The following is a 15,263-nucleotide window of genomic DNA, read 5'->3' as shown; positions in this document are numbered from 1 at the left end:
CTCCTGCCTTCTCGAGTCTGGATCTTCCAAGATTGTCAAGTCTTCTAGGCAGCCTCAAACTTCCGGGTCCGATGGTGGACCTGGCTCTGTTCCCTCCATTTATAATGAGGAAACCCTTCTTTCAGCTATCCAAGATTTTGATTTTCCTTCCTCTTTTCAGGTTAGGGCTCCCCACCTTGATGAGAGGGTTGATTCAACCCTTTCGGGTGAATTTTCTCTGTATATAGATGCACTAGAAAGCGGGGTTCGCTTTCCCTTTTTTAATTCTTTGTTCTCCATGATTCTGAATCATTGGAACATTTGTCCCGGAATGCTCCTCCCCAATAGCTGGCGTCTCATCGTCGGCTTCTTGGGTTTGTGTTTTGAACTTGGCATTACGCCATCTCTTTCTCCCTTTGTACATTTTCATGTTCTTTCTATCTCCCATCCTCCCGGATGGGTTTTTCTGTCCAAACGCAATAAGGCTGAACTTGATTGGAGGGGCAACATCCTTGTCAAAGGAACTTGCCTTTCTAACCACAAAAGATGGCGCGAACGATACTTTTTCTGTCGAGCGCCTCCATCAGATCTTAACTTCCCAACCGCCTGGAGGAGGTGTACTTCTTCTTTCGAGAATAACCGAGGCCTTCCCTTATCCAGGAGAAGACGAGGCGGCCGTCAGGAAGATCAAATCCATTCCATGGTATCAAGAGATACATGGACTTGAAGTGGAGTATAACTCCATCCTTCAGTACTGAGGCTTGGCTCATTGTGAGCTTCTAACCACCATCCTTTAATTTTACTGAAGTGATATGTCTTTAATTCTGACTCCTGTCATTCTTCTTTGTAGTGCCCCCAAGAATGAACCCTGAGAGCCTGCGGGTGAAGGCCGCTAGGGCCGTTGTGACAGCCGAGCAACGATCACCCAGAGCCTTGACCGTAGATCAAGAGGCTTCTGTTCCCTCTCCCGACCCCTCTTATAGGGGTATCAGGAATATCAGGCCCATGTCTGATGCTTCGGGTAAAGGAAAAAAACCGATGGTGGAGAGGTCCAATATCTCTTCCTCCGCCCGAACCAAAAGGAGGCATGACACAATTGATGCTTCCTCCAATAAAAAATCCAAAGCTTCAATGGATTGTGAGGAGGTCTTCACCCCCCAGTGGACCCTGAAGTTGACCGACAGGGTGACTCGGGATCCTGAGAAAGCTGCAGAATGGAGCTCCCTCAGTCTTGCTCCTTCTGATCGCCAGGAATTTGAAGCCCTGGATGACACCTCCCTTGTTAGTCAATCTACAAGGTACCGGTCTTCTTGCTTACTTATTTTTTCATAATTTCTTATGACTTCTTTTAATATTTTCCGCCTTCCCAGGAATGCTGTGTTGAGCTTTTATCAACACATGGAAGCATTGAGCCGGGTTGGTCGCACCAGCTCCTTGCTACAAACCTGTGAAGAGAATTTAGCCAAGGCCAATTCTGAATAGACCAGCTGACTGCAGCTGCCATGGAGCTGCAGAAAAAGCATGAGGAAGAAGTGATCTCCCTCAAGGAGGCCCTTGAAGCTTCGAAGATTCGTGCCGCTGCTGCCGAGCGCGAGGCCAGGAAGCAAAAAGCAGCTGCCACGTTGTTTGGTGACAGGCTTGAATTTAAAAGTAGGGAGCTCGAAGAACATCTGAAGTTGGCGATCCCTAGCAAGCCCGAGCATATAAAGCCAGAGCTTCGGAAGGAGTGTGTTCGGAAATACCTGAACAGCGTACCTTTCTCCAAGCTGCTAGGTATCTACAACATTCAAGCTTATCGCTTGGGGCAGAACGACGTTTGGGAGCGAATTCTCGGATCAATCCCTGCCTTCGACACTGCTCCCTTTCGTGAGGTGTGCCACAAAGAGGTCTTCGGGAAAGTTGGTATGGATCTCCCGGACTGGGCTCAGGAAGAAGATGATCCTTTTCCAGCTGACCCTCAATATGAGGCATACCTGGCTGACGAGCCGGCACTTCCAGAGGAGAAATCACAAGCCGAGTCTCAAGTTGCTGCTGTAGAGGACTCAGCCGATGCCATTCTTGAGGAAGGCTCTTCTCAAGATCCTGAGAAAAGTCCTCCCGAACAGGGTCCCTCGAGCAACAATGAAGAAGAGGCTTAGGGAGTTATCTTTTATTGTAAAGATTTACCCTCTTATGAATGAATAGACATTTCTTTTTCATGTTGGCCTTTACATTTCCCCGTCTCCTGCCGAAATCTTGCCTTGAATATCAAAGTATAAATGATAAAACTTATCACTTAACTTTACATTCCTCGCCGAATAATAATCTTGTAGAAATATTGTGAAGATGCGTTTCGGAAAGATGCATTAATCTTCCCCACTACTTCATTTATTGCAAAGTCCGCACGTTTCCCTTCTGCGAAGTTCAAACGTTTTCTTGCTTTTGTATACCATTCACTGTTTCCAATGAATCGGGAATACATCCATTATTTTAATGGCGGTGCGACGATTGGAGGTATCTCTGCATCAGGTGCTCGTTTCCATATGTTTCCATGTGGCATCCCTCCGACCGTTGATCTTGCTTTCTACGGATTTCGAAGCGTCATTTCGATCTAGGTCGTCGGTTGTCCTTAGCCTTCAACCGTCGTCTTAATACCTGAGGCTATTTAAAGCCTTTGTGGGTACTCTCCATCTATCCTACCATCTGCAAATTAGATTTGCTAAAGTGCTAAAGCGACCTTTCGTCCTTCGGCCTGCTTCCGTATTCCTCGTACTCCAACAATAGCTCTATCAACTTCTGAACAAGTGAGTTTCTTGATTACTCATCTCTTTCCCCACTTCCCCCCTGAGTAAACTGCACAGTAGTTATACTTGGGGTTTAGTTATTTGGTTTTGTCGGAAGTGATAAAAAACTAGGGTTTTCCCTCTTGTTGTCGTCGTTTTATTTCTGTACTGATACGTCTTGTTTGTTTGCATAGTGGCTCCCAAGATCAACCCGAACTTTATCAGAGCAAAATCTTGCAAGAAAATCGTTCCGTCGGTGGTGGTTGGGGCCAGGAGGTGGTTTCAGCTAGTGAATCCTCCAAGCGTAAGGCGACTGCTGCCGGTGAATCTTCAATTCAGATTCCCACAGTTTCTATTGATGCCGTCCCTGCGCCTCCTTTGCCCGAAGTGATCGCTCATCTTTCCCAGGAAGATCTTGATCACTCCGTTGCCGATGGTGCTGCCGACGCCTCTGCTGGTGAGACTGTTGGTGCACCCCCGAAAGAGACTCTTCGAGCATCTAAGGCAACTATGTTGGCGTCTGATGAAGGTGTGGTCCCAGCAGGTGCTGCTCCTATTTCCCATTCTAATGCTTGTTTGGCATCCTCCTCCTCTCCTTCCGAGTCTGAGGATTTTGCCACTAGGAAGCGCCGTCGGTTGACAAGTGATGCAGCTCATCCTTCTCATCCTTCGCCTGAATTAGTGTCAAACGAGTTTGACAAAGCGTTGGAATGGTGTACTGCTGCTCGAATGACTTCTGAGAGCGCTGTTCTTTCCAAACTTCTAGATGAAGTCTTTACGAAGTCACTGGTGATGTAAGTCTTTCTTCATTATCCTCTGATTCTGAAAAATTACTCTTCTGCTCCTTCTTAACTCGGAAGTTGTTTGCAGGAGTCTTGCTGGTAACTTCCACAACCAAGTGGAAGCAGTTTCTAGGCTCAGTAGGTTGAGCAATGAAGTTTCTAGGCTTCGGGAAATCTCTGAAGCTAAAGATGTTGAGATTGCTCGCCTTCGGAATCTAGCTTGGGAGGCGGCAGGAGAAAAAAATTCGATGATTGGTCGTCTTCGATCGGACTTGGATGATGCCGGGGAGAAGATCCGGCGACTGGAGCGAACAGTTGGAAAGTCGGGAGCCAAAGGATTTGAAACGTTACTCGAAAGGCAAGCTGTCGTTCCTTTGCCCGAATCCCTTCCAACTGATGTTCACAGAGCCTGCGTCTTCAAGTATTTACACAGTAAGCCCTTTGTTGATATGCTGAATGCTTATAACTTGCAGGCATACCGGGATGGTGAGAACGAAGTATGGGAATCAATATTAAGGAAGGATCCTCATTTTGATTCGACTCCCTACAGTGCTGTTTGCCATCCTGAAGTATTTACCGACACGGGTATTCCTCCTCCCGATTGGACCAAGGATAAGATTGATCCTCCACCTTCCGATCCAGATATTATGCTTTATCTGGAAGATTCTCTTGTTTATTCTCCCCTGGAAGAAGTCAATTATGACGAGCTTGTCCTGAATGCGAGTTTGGTCTAGGACCATACTTCTCCTGGACAAGCTGGACAAAGAGTATGAAATTGCGGAGGATTTTATGCATACCGAAATATTTTTTGTAATCCTCATTTCTTCTCTTCTTTTCCTTGAATCCACACCAATGGTTGACTCATATGTTTGTTCTAGCAAAATCGCGTCAATCTTGTATAACTTCTTAACAGTCACCTATGATGACTTTCTTTTTTGACCGAAGATTGTATCCATCTCTTGTAATTGTTTTGATACTAGCCTCTTCGGATCTTTTGAAGAAATAAGAAATTAACTTTATCTTGAACTTTGCTAGCCACTTGAATCGCTGTTGCATTAGGTCTTAGTTGTTTGAAACAATGCCTTTACTTAAGGATTTCCGGAGAAATACAATAAGTCTGAGAAGGAACTCACTCGGGTTTTAAACCGATGCCTTTACTTAAGGATTTCCGGAGAAATACAATAAGTCTGAGAAGGAACTCACTCGGGTTTTAAACCGATGCCTTTACTTAAGGATAATTCAAAAATTCAATAAGTCTTGAAGGAACTTACTCGGGTTTCAAACCGACGCCTTGCAAAAGGAACTCACTCGGATTTTCATCCGATGCCTCGACTTAAGAAAGTCCGAAAAATTTCCATAAGTGTTGAAGGACCCACACGAATTTTCATCCGATGCCTTATAGTTGGATCTTGTTCTTGAATGTGGTGTATGATGCCCCCCAATCAAAAGATAGTTTGTTGAAAGCCAAAAATTGCATTGATTGAGTCGAAAATGATTACATCACGAACAAAATTGAAATCATCATCTAGGATAAAACTTTTTGAAATGCCTGCACTATTTCTTGATATTTCTGCAAGTGTGGTTCTTTAATACCATATTCCCCCTGGACTTGGTTGACTATAAGTTGAGATTCACTATAAATAGTAACATATGCAATAGATAATGCTTTTGACAACCGAAGTCCTGCTATCAGAGACTCATATTCTGCTTCGTTATTACTTGCTTCAAATGCAAATCTCAAAGCATATCAAATAATAAATCCTGCTGGATTTTTTAATAGAATTCTAGCTCCTGCTCCATCTTTATTACTCGAACCATCCACATATACCTCCCAAGTGGTTGGTATAATGGGATCCTCAATGGTGGGTTCCACCGGTGCAGTAGTTTCTACTACAAAGTCGGCTAATGCCTGAGCCTTGATTGCAGTTCTGGGCTTAAAGCTCACTTGGAACTTGCTGAGTTCAACCGACCAGGACACCATCCTTCCAGACAAATCAGGTTTGTTAAGAACTTTACTAAGAGGAAAAGTTGTAAATACCTCAATTGGATGAGCCTGAAAATATGGCCTTAGCTTCCTAGCGACCATCATGAGAGCCAGAGCCTGCTTCTCAATCTGTGAATATCTTGTCTCCGCATCTAGCAACACGTGGCTTACATAGTAAATCCGCCACTGTTTTTTATCTTTTTCACGAACAAGTACCGCACCGACCGCTGAAAGGGACGTCGCTAGATATAGCTGTAATATTTCCCCCTTCTCCGGTCCGGACGGGATCGGTGGTTGTCCAAGTGCTTCTTTTAATTCCTCGAAAGCTTTCGCCACTCTTCAGTCCATTTCGCTTCCTTACTGCCCTTCAGGTCTTTAAGTGCCTTGAAGAAAGGCAAACATTTTTCTCTAGACTTGGAGATGAATCGATTTAAAGCAGCAACCCCCCGTTAAACACCGCACATCCCTGAGCAGTTTAAGGAGCCTCCATATCAATCGAGCTTGTATTTTGGCAGGATTAGCCTCAATTCCCCTCTCGTGATACCATGAAGCCCAAAAATTTGCCCGAGGAGACTCCAAAGGCACACTTTTCTCGGGTTTAGCTTCATTTGATATTTCCGAAGTACTGAGAATACCTCAGTCAAATCTGTAATATGATTTGCTTTTGTAAAGCTTTTCACTAGCATGTCGTCAACATAAGCTTCAACATTTTTTCCTATCAGCTCTTTGAAAATCTTGTTGACGGCCCTCTGATATGTTGCTCCTGCATTCTTCAGGCCAAAAGGCATGACCTTGTAATAATAGCTTTCACGATCAGTCATGAAAGCCGTATACTTCTCATCCTCCTTATTCATAAGGGTCTGATTATACCCTGAGTAGGCATCCATGAAACTTAAAGTTTCTTATCCTGCAGTCGCATCTATCAAGAGGTCAATCCGAGGCAACGGGTAGCAATCTTTTGGGCAAGCTTTGTTAAGATCTGTGTAGTCTGTACACATCCTCCACTTCCCATTCGCCTTTTTTACCATTACCACGTTGGCCAACCAAGTTAGGCACTCAATTGGTTCTATGAAACCAGAATTCTTAAGTTTTTCAACTTCGCTTCGAACGGCTTCATATTTTTCAATGGAGAAATTTCTTCTTTTTTGTATCACTGGTTTCCCCTTAGGATCTATCCAGAGTTTGTGCTCTGCAATGGCTCGATCGATTCCAGGCATGTCCTCAGCAGACCATGCAAATACATCTTTATTCTGTTGAAGAAATAACTTCAACTCATCTTTAAATTCTTCCAGCTGTTCAGACCCGATATAAGTAATCTTTTTCTCATCCTCGGTACACAGCTGGATTTGTTCCAGCTTCTCCACTGGTTTGGGTCTTTGCATCTCTGTCTCTTCCCGATCATCTCGAACTTCTATAGGCAGGGCAGTTACCTTCCTCGGGCCCTCCTTGTCTTTTAAATAGGCAACGTAACACTGCCGAGAGATCTTCCTGGTCAGAGGAGACTTGACCAATTCCCATATCAGTCGAGAATTTTATCTTCAGGTGCTTAGTCGAAACAATAGCACCTATCTTGGATAAAGATGGTCGCCCGAGGATCATATTATAAGTCGGCGGTTCCCGAACCACCAAAAAATTGATTCGGACGGTTGTTTCCTTAGGAAAACTTCCAATGGATAAATCCAACTGGACCGATCCTTCCGCCACTGCAGATGACCCTGTAAAACCATATAGATGTGTGGATGAAGGTTTCATCAAGTTCTGATCCACCTTAAATTTTTGATACACTTCGTAAGAAATTAGGTCAGCTGCAGACCCTGTATCAATCAAAACTCTATGCACTTCCCGTCGTGCAATCTCTACCTTGATGACTATAGCATCATCATGAGGTAAACAAACATCTCTTTCGTCCTCCTCGCTAAAGGTGATAGAATCTTCACCATTCAGCTTCTTCCGCTTCTGCGTCTCTCCAGTTCCAACAAATTTGGATTTTGTTTTCAGACTCCGAAGTGATTCGGGCTCTGGTCCCCCGAAGATGGTAAGGATTGGTGACCGAGTAGCTTCAATCACCTCCTTGCCCTTCTTAGACTTCGGGGCCTCCCTTGATCGTTCCGAACTAACCGAACGATCCCTTTTAGGAGCAGCCGCACGTGGCTCACGTGGCTCCTCCCTTCTTCTGCTAACGAAACTGGACAGATGTCCCTGAGATATTAATCTCTCAATATCTACCTTCAGATGACGACAGTCATTAGTATAATGACCATAGTCCTTGTGGAATCGGCAATACTTTTCTCGATCCTGCTGCTCTCCGGGTTTCAAAAGAATTTTAGGTGGCCACTTTAAAATATTTTTTCTTTTGAGGATATTTAAAATATCAGCCCGAGGAGCATTCAATGGAGTGTACTCACTTTTACCGGGGGACCTTTGGCGCCAAGCCTGAGATTTTCCAACCCGATCACGGACATTTTTCTTTGGCTTTCGCTCGCTCAGGAGCCTTCTGTTCCTTATTGGAGACTTTATTATCTCCTTGGCGCGCATCTAGAATCTCCATGACTTCAGCCCGCTTTCGGCATCTCTCGTACCAATTCAGCATAAGTCGCAGGCATATCCTGTAGTAATAACTCCAGGAGTTTCCGATTAGTGAGTCCCATGAATAGAACAGTTTTGGCTACTTGTTCATCCAAATTTTCTATCTCCATCGTCACTTTGTTGAATCTTTTTGAAACTCTCCGATTGATTCGTTCTTTCCTTGTTTGACAAGAAACAAGGTTTCTTCCGTTTTCTTGACCTCGTATTCCACTCTAGAATCGCCCTATGAATTGGCGCGCCAATTCGTCAAAGTTTACGATCCTTCCGGAGGGGAGGTTCGAAAACCACTTTTGTGTCTGCTCCAGTGAGAGATGAACCAAAACCCCGCATAAAATTTCATCGAATTACCCGAAACCGCCATGGTCCGTTGGTAATAGCCGATGTGAGCTATTGGATCTCCGGAGCCATCGAATGTTGAAAAGGTAGGCAAACGGAAGTTACGGGGAAACTGATATCCTGCAATTGGCTCGGCAAAGGGAGTCTTCCGAATGACCGAGTAAATATCCTCGGTTATTCTTCCCTTAGCCAATCGCCCCTAATTTCTCATTGATGTTGGCCAATTCCCGACCAATCTGGGTCGGGTGATCTTCAGCAATATGATCACGACCTCGACTAACACGATCATCCCGTGCTACTCGATCATCACGAACAGCCCGTCCTTCCCGAGCATTCCGCTCATCGCGAACCGCTTCGATCATCACGAACGGTTCTTCTGACAGTGGGTGAGTGAGTTCTTACCCCTCTATCCAACCTTGTATTTGAATCAGTTGTACTCTCTTGCGGTCTGTCGAACCGATCGTCTCGCCTCGGTTGATCATCAATCCTCCTAAGTCCTCGGTCTCCTTCATGAAAATTCTGATCGATATTCCGGTCTTCAGCCATTCTCTGGTCACGTGGCAATGCACGTCTCCCTGAATCGCGCTGATCAGGTTCTTGTGGTAAAACCACTTGTCTGGTGAGCATGCGGAGTGCTTGGCTCACCTCCAAGAGTTGAATCTTTACCTGATCCAATTGATCTTGGAGTGTATCAAGAGGAGGATTATGTCCTCCCTGGCCACCATCTACCTCGATAGGATTTTGGCTTTCCTGGGGAATATCTGGATTATTCACTCCAGGGATCTGAACACCGGAATTGCGTTGTGCAGCGGCTGCTGCGGCTGCTGATCTAGTCACCATGGCTTTTCAAGTTGTTTCCCACAAACGGCGCCAATTGATGCGTCCAAAATCTGCTCAGCCCTTAAATATCCTCGTGATGACCTGCAAAACAAAAGCGTCAGATGTGGCCCGACCGCTGGGGTCGGGAGTCCACCTCCGAAGGCTAAGTCAGTTGATGAACTTAATCACAAATGGCTCTGCTAGAAGCACAAAGCTAAGGAATGAAGAACTGGGAAAGGTGATCTAGATAGCAGATCGCTGATAGTTTTGGTCTATTAGTATGTATCTGAACCTGAGTCTCAGATAGTATTCTTTTCGATCCCCTCACCTTGTATGGTAGTGAGGTTTATATAGAGTGTACCTTCGAATCTCCTTCGTTGGATGCACTTGAGCCTTCTTCGGGTAGTCGTTGGATCTTAACTGTTAGATCCGTTGAGCAATAGACTTCTACTAGTTTGGACTAGTAGAGGACTTTTGAGATAACCTTTAGGTTATGTGATGGTTATCCCTTCAATAATGATTATCCGCAGCCGTCAATTCGAGTCTGCCATCATTAGGGTAATTACCCTAATCCATAAGTAGGATTAGGGCACGCTTGCAGCCGAATAAGCTTTCTTCTTCAGCAAGCCATCTTCTAGATCCAGTTCGCTCGGGAGCGAGTTGGTTCTCTCCGTCTCGACCGGGGTCGAGGGTCGGACTAGGTATGAACCCGGTCTGATCATAATCTCTCCGTATCAGTTGTCAAGATAATGTATGATCGGCTCCATCCACCCTAGCTCGGTTGAAATTTGCGTGTGGTCGACCTTGTTTATGCTAGGGCTATCAAGCTCTTCAAGGTAGATCACTGGTGCTTGGACATCCATTCCTTCCGTAGCCAAGCGAGATAATGAATCAGCCTGGTCGTTTTCAACCCTTGGTACTTGAGTTATTTCTAGCTCTTTAAAGTACTGTTTGTAATTGTTGACCAGGTTCAGGTATTTCTCCATCCTTCTTTCTTTGGCTCCATAAACTCCCTTCACTTGATTTACAATCAGCTGTGAATCACTTTTGATTTCTAGATGTTGAATGCTTAGAGCTTTGGCCATCCTGAGTCCTGCTAACATGGCTTCATATTCAGCCTCATTGTTGGATGCTTTAAACTTGAAGTGAAGGGCATATTTTATTTCAAATCCCCCAGGACCCCTCATTAATAGGCCTGCTCCACTTCCTTGCGAGTTGCTCGATCTGTCCATGAACAGAGTCCATCTTTTGATCGATTCTACCCCTTTCTCGTCCTCCTCTTGACTTGTTTCTTGTTTTTCAACAATGAAGTCTGCCAGGGATTGAGCTTTGATGCTTGGTCGGGGTTTGAATTCTATTTGATGTTCGCTCAATTCCACTGCCCATGTCACCATCCTTCCGGCCAGGTCTGGTCGGTGAAGGATTTTTTTGAGTGGTAAATTCGTCATCACTGTAATGGGATGAGATTGGAAATATAGACGGAGTTTTCTGGCCGCTATAACCAGTGCCAGGGCTTGTTTGTCCACTTCTGGGTAGCGAGTCTCGGCATCATTCAGGACATGACTGACATAGTAGACAAGTTGTTGTATGTTACCCTCTTCTTGCACGAGAACTGCACTAACCGCCACCGACGAAGCGGCTAAATATAGTTGTAGCTCCTTCTTGCTGGTCGGCATAACTAGCAAGGGTGGTCGGGATAGTTTGTCTTTTAGGTCTTCAAATGCTCCCTGACATTCATCATTCCAGATGTTTCCTTTCTGACCTGCTACCTGCTTTAAAATTTTGAAGAATGGCAGGCATTTCTCCTCTGATCTAGAAATAAATCTATTCAGTGCTGCCACTCAACCAGTTAGGCATTGGACTTCTCTGATGGTTCTGGGTGCTTTCATATCCAAAATTGCCTTGATTTTCTCAGGATTGGCTTCGATTCCTCTTTGGGATACCATGAACCCGAGGAATTTTACCGAAGATACCCCGAAAGCGCACTTTTCAGGATTGAGCTTCATCTTGTATTTTCGGAGTACTTTGAATACTTCTGCTAGGTCAGTTAGATGATCTTCTTTTGAGATGCTTTTCACCAGCATGTCGTCCACATATACCTCCATATTTCGACCAATTTGATGTTTGAAGATTTTATTTACCGCTCTTTGGTATGTTGCTCCCGCATTTTTTAGACCGAAAGGCATTACTTTATAGTAATAGTTGTCCCTATCAGTCATGAATGCTGTATGCTTTTCATCCTCAGGATGCATAAGGATCTGATTGTATCCTGAATATGCATCCATAAAACTGAGCATTTCGTGTCCTGCTGTTGCATCTATGAGAAGATCGATTCTTGGAAGTGGATAGTGGTCCTTCGGGCAGGCTTTGTTGAGATCTGTGTAATCAGTACACATCCGCCATTTCCCGTTTGCTTTTTTGACCATTACCACATTAGCTAGCCATTGCGGGTGGTCCGTGCGTTTTATAAAGCCAGATTGTCTTAGCTTTTGCACTTCAGTTCAAATGGCTTCATGTTTTCAATGGCGAAGTTTCTTCTTTTCTGAACAACCGGAATTGCCTGTGGATCAATACAGAGTTTATGCTTTGCTACCTCCCTGTCGATCCCTGGCATGTCTTCAGCCGACCAGGCGAAAACACCAGAATTTTTCTTTAAAAACTCAGTGAGCTCTATTTTGAAATCTGCTTCTTGCACGGAACCGATCATGGTACCTTGCTCCTTATGGTCGGCATAGAATGGATTTTTTCTAGCTTTTCCACTGGTTCATCTCTTTGCAAGGTTTCTTCATCACGGTCGTCCCTGACTTCAATAGTCATGGTTGAGTTTGTCCTTTTCTTTTTCTGCATGTAGTCATTGTAACTTTGCCGGCTACTTTTCTGATCGGCTACACATTCTCCAATTCCTCTTGTGGTCGAGAATTTCATCTTCATGTGTAGCGAGGAGACCACTGCTTCGAGTGCGCAGAGGGTTGGTCGTCCTATGATTGCATTGTATGCTGATAAATCTCGTACGACCATAAAATTGGTCTGTACAATCCTATCCGTGGGTGCTCTTCAATCCATAGCTCTAATCGGATCGTTCCTTCTGCTCGGGTTGATGATCCTGTGAAACCATAAAGTTGGGTTTCGCATGGGACGAGCATATTTTCTTTTAGCTTCATCTTTTTGAACGCGTCCAAAGATAATATGTCTGTTGATGATCCAATATCCACTAGGACTCTATGGATCTTGGTTCCTTCCAGGAGAATTTTGACTACTAATGCATCATCATGAGGGATTTTGATATCCCATAGATCCTTGGAAGAGAAAATTATTGACTCAGTAGATATATTTTTATGGGTTTCAGTATTCCCAATATATCGTACTTTTCTTTTTGCTTGTCGATTTGATTCTTCTGTCGGACCACCAAATACTGTATAGACTGGAGATCTTTTTCTTTGTTTTTCATCCGCCTCAGATCGGCATTTGGCCGGACTTCTTCTTTCTTCCCTGTGGCCCGACCTTTCTCTCTTCCGGGTAGGGTTGTCCTGTGGTCGGCCATCTTGTTTAGGTTGGATATACTTCTTTAAGTGTCCTCGAGAGATTAAGTTTTCTATCTCCATCTTTAGATTTTTGCAATCGTCCGTCCAATGACCGTGATCCTTGTGATATTCACAATACTTTTTGTTTATCACATTTTCCTGGCGGTGCTCGGATTTTATCCGGCCACTTCAGATGTCCTTGATTTTTTATTTGCATCAAGATTTCGGATATTCTTGCATTCAGTGGTGGAAGATTACTAATCTCTTGCTTTTTTGGGGATTATGTTCGAGCTTTCTTGGTCGAGCTTATCCCTAACATCCTGGTCGGTGGTGCCCTTTCTCGACTGCTCCTTCTTTCGGCCCTTGGTTCTCTCTTTCGAGACTCTATGGTTTCCGAAATTTCTGCTTGTTTATGACATCTTTCATTCAGTTCCGCATATGTTTTTGGCATATCTTGGAGTAGTTGCTCTAGCAATCCTTCATGAGTAATTCCTTGGTATAACGCATGAAAGGCAATTTTCTCGTCCATGCTTTCAATTTGCATGGTAAGATTATTGAATCTTTGAAGGAAACTTCGGATAGATTCCATTCTACCTTGTTTTATAGCAAACAAAGTGTCTTCTCTTTTCTTCAATCCGACTCCTCCCTGGAAGCGTAGCACAAACACTCGCCCTAGTTGATCGAAACTCATAATCGAACCGCTTGGCAATGCCAAGAACTAGTCCAACGCGGAACCGGTTAAAGAGGCTGCAAAACTTTGGCACATGGCTGCCTCATTATGCTTATAGATTGACATGGTCGACCTGTAGCGAGTGATGTGATGTTTTGGACATTGTGATCCGTCGAACAGTATAAAAGTTGGGCATTTGAAGCTTTTTGGTATTTTCGCCTCAAAGATAGCTTGGATGAAAGGATCCTCTTTTAGAAAAGCATATAGCTCATCTTTCTTTGGATCGTTTAACTTGTTTACCTTCTCGTCTAACTCTTTGATTTGTTTGCTCAAACGCTCTTCCCTCTTGCTCGGTCCGGACTCAACTCTTTTGTTTTTTGGTTCTTTGAGAGGATCGTTGCTGCTTCCTCGATCATTATCTTCGTTGATCAGAGGATCTTTATTTGGAATTTCTTTCTCAGATGCCCGAGACTTTTCGCCTACCTTCTCTTTTAACTTTTGTCCGTCTTCCAGAGATCGTCGAGGCATTTGATCGGGAATGACTAGGTGGTTATTCTTGCTTCCCTCCAATACTTTTTGAGTATTTTTAGGGTCTGCATTCGGGGCAATTATATGACCCAAGGCCATCCTGACTAGTTCATTCAAGGAGGATATTTCCTCCCGAAGCTTTGTTTGTTCCTTCTGGAGTGTCTCAACTTGATTTGCTAATGCTCCATGATTCGGGTGTTCGGGATTTTTCTCCCCTTGATCGGTATTTTTCTCCACCTGGTCGGGATTAATCTCCACCTGATCGGGAATTACCGATTTTTCAGGTAGAGGATTTCCCTTCGAAGCATCATCCTCCACCTCCTTCTGGTTTACGACCTTCACCTTCGATCGCACCATGACTTTTTGATGCAATTCCCACAGACGGCGCCAATTGTTGATACGGAATCTCGTTCGTCCTTCCCTATCACGAACCTGCAAGATACGAGCTCGACTGTGGGGGGTCGAGGTACGTCTCCGACGAACAAGTCAGTACCAATAATATGATTTCAACTACTCAATGGAGAACTCAAGTAATTGATCACACAAAGTATGAATACCTACCTCATAGTGTTTACCTGAGGTGTTTATATAGAGTATGGTAATGGAGTTATATTCGGAATATGACTCTAATGAGAGTTACCATAGGAGAGTAACTCTTTGGGAGAGTTCTTTTACCTAACTGGAACTCCTCTATGGTTGTTGGTCTGTAGGACTCTAACCTTATGAGGTTTCTCATCCTGTTAGGTGAATGCCGTTGGTCGGTCCTACCATGAGCCGACTGGTCAAACTTTATTAAGTATTGAACCTGGTCGGATCGTGCAACTGCTGGTTCAGACCAGGGGATATAGAATGACCCTTTTAGTCATTAACAATGAGAGTTACTTCCCCAAGTAGTGGGGAGGTTAGGTCAAGGGGGTTTATTCACATTAGTGGAGGGACAAACTCCATTAGTGGAGAATTGATTCTCCCCTTGTGAGGAGGTGTGGTTTGGGCCTATATAAACCCAACCCTTCCTTGCATATTGTGTGCAATTGAGACACTCCTCACTCATATTATTTGTTTTACAAAGTTCATTTCTTTCTTGAGTTGTCTAAGTGTTGTGCTCTAGCTTTTGGCTCCTTGAAGGGACTAGAAGAACTACCTCTTCTTCTAGTTGGAGGTTGCTTTATCTTGGAGGTGGTGGTGCGAAGAACCCTTGGTAGTAGGGTGCATCAATTACCTTAAAGACAGCACTCAAGGTGTGACTTAACCTCTCGGTGGTTCGTTCGGTTGAAACTCCAAGCGCTCCGGATTGGC

Source organism: Hakea prostrata, chromosome 9, assembly GCF_041222555.1.
Source record: "Hakea prostrata isolate BN-2017 chromosome 9, UWA_Hpros_2, whole genome shotgun sequence".
In the NCBI taxonomy this organism is placed as follows: domain Eukaryota; kingdom Viridiplantae; phylum Streptophyta; class Magnoliopsida; order Proteales; family Proteaceae; genus Hakea; species Hakea prostrata.
The sequence above is the reverse complement of the archived record's forward strand: the minus strand, read 5'-3'. Positions refer to the sequence as shown.